At 25.9% G+C, this 2,162-nt stretch overlaps 1 protein-coding gene across 3 annotated transcripts in view; it reads left to right on the top strand.

Annotated features, from left to right (window-relative positions):
* Window positions 1-1,397, top strand: part of LOC106683474 (H(+)/Cl(-) exchange transporter 7) — a 27,163-nt gene extending 25,766 nt beyond the window's left edge. For all 3 annotated transcript variants that reach the window (XR_001343557.3, XR_001343556.3, XM_014424973.3), the window contains one exon: window positions 1,148-1,397. The gene's annotated coding sequence lies outside the window, so the exon portion shown is untranslated. The remainder of the gene's footprint in view (window positions 1-1,147) is intronic.
* The last annotated feature ends 765 nt before the right edge of the window (window positions 1,398-2,162 follow it).

The following is a 2,162-nucleotide window of genomic DNA, read 5'->3' as shown; positions in this document are numbered from 1 at the left end:
AGGAAGGAATTTGGGCTTTACCATCTCGTTGGGAGAAGGTTACCGACTGTAATGGTGGATATTTTGATGAATAAAGGTGATTATTTGAAAATATTTATTTATTTATAATTTCCCCCCCAAAAAAAGACAGGACTTTTTGAATGACCTGGTAGAACAAATTGTTGATTAACATGCACAGATTGAGTATGTAAATTAATCAATTGGAAATATTTACAATCTATGAACTGAGATCATATTTTTAGTAAAAAAGCTTTGAAATATACAATTATTTTTTATTAAATCTTATTGTATTATGAAAAAAACTTCTAGCAACAAAATTTATGATATTAAATATTTTTTCCCAAATCTATAATAATATAATAAACAATGGATTTAACTTTTTTTAGTCCCCTACAATTGTAGCTTAATAAAATAAAAATCAGTAATAAAAACTTTACCTAGTTTTTAAAGTAAGTATTAACTTAAAATAATCTAAACTCTTTGAGCATTTTAAATTTAATACAGAACACACACACATACACCCACACAATTATTATTTTTGATTGACTTGGATTCTCGACCTCTCCCAAGTAGGTCCAGAATAAAGAATTAGATCCGATGAAGAATAGAAATTCTGGCTTAAATGACACTAATGAATAAATTTTTACTTATTTGTGTTCTACACTGACCACACCCCCAAGCATTTTCTTATATATAATATTCACGGTCAACAATCTTTTCATCATTCTTCTTTTTTCTATTTAAAACATATACAAAAAATACAAATGTAAGGTTAACTTTAATTAACAAATTGGGCAACTTTTCATATATTCTTTTGTTAGTGACTTTATCTTTGATTGTTTGTTGTAGTATATTAACAGCTTTAATTTTGCATAAGAAATTGTCATGAGTGGTTTCCTTTATTTACTTAAGCTTTACCTGATCTCATAATTTTCTTTATTCATGTCCTCAACCAATTTGTGTTTGGGTAGAAATGAAAGTTAACAATTTATAGGAGAAATATTGTAAATAATATGTGATTCTTCTTGAATGACAATTGAAAAGAATCTTAGATAATTATTCTGATATTATTTTTAATTAAATAATCTTTATAAATAATAACATTAGTTTTTTAATAATATAGTTTATTTTGATTTTTACTCAACAGATGCAGTGGATCAATGTATGAATATGCTTAAATCTTGCTTGCTTAGTTTCTATTACTATTTCTGATGCGGTTCTCGTGTGTTGCTCAGTGTATTTATTTTAATTAAAAGTGTAGTTTATTTTTGACTAAATTTTCTTAGTTACTGCTGTAGACATCTGATTTCTTTCGTTTTGAAATTAGATGAATTTATAGACATTGGCTGATAGTGCATTTCAAGAAAGAACTAACTGACATCTCTGAGAAATTAAGGGTAAGTCGTCTTTCACATTATTTATTTTTTTATTCTGATTAAAGAAACTTATTTTGAAAAATTATTTACATGCTTAATTTGATGAATATATTATATCATGCGTCACATTTTACGTGTCCCATCTAATTTTATATCTTTTAAATAATAGAAGATCTATATATTTTTTTCTTACAATTTTATAGATTTTATGGTGTGAATATTCATTCATATTCATATTTTGTTGTTTTAATGAATCCTCAAAATGGGTCTTTTTTAGCTGACAACTACTAAATGATGGATCATAGCAAAAAATATTTTATAATAAATTATGAGTATAACTTATTAATTCGGCCAAGTTGTATTTCGCAAACTACAAACCATTGAAATCAGAAAACAAAAATTTTGTCAAAAACTGAGATATATTTTTATATTGTATTAGTTTAAACTTAAAACAGAAACGTGTTTCTGGCATTCCTGGTTATTTAGCAGATAATTAGTTAGACAAATCAACAAATAAAAATTTTTAATCTTTTGTTTTTTCACCTATAATTGATAAATAAATAAATTGTTATTGACGGATCCTAACAAAGAAGGTATTATACTGCAAAGTGAAGAAAATTAAATAGAGCATCAATGAGTACCATAACTAGATAAAACCGTCATAGTGGTATATATGTATATGTATAACTTACGAGAACTTGGACTGAAAAAAAAGGGAACAGAATTTACATGGGGAGTTAGGATTAGAGTAGTACACAGGCTTGTCCAACCATAACTTTATATATA

The sequence above is a fragment of the Halyomorpha halys genome, unplaced genomic scaffold (genome assembly GCF_000696795.3).
Source record: "Halyomorpha halys isolate HHAL.00 unplaced genomic scaffold, Hhal_1.1 Scaffold487.1, whole genome shotgun sequence".
In the NCBI taxonomy this organism is placed as follows: Eukaryota; Metazoa; Arthropoda; class Insecta; order Hemiptera; family Pentatomidae; genus Halyomorpha; species Halyomorpha halys.
This window is presented reverse-complemented; position numbering and strand designations above follow the sequence as displayed.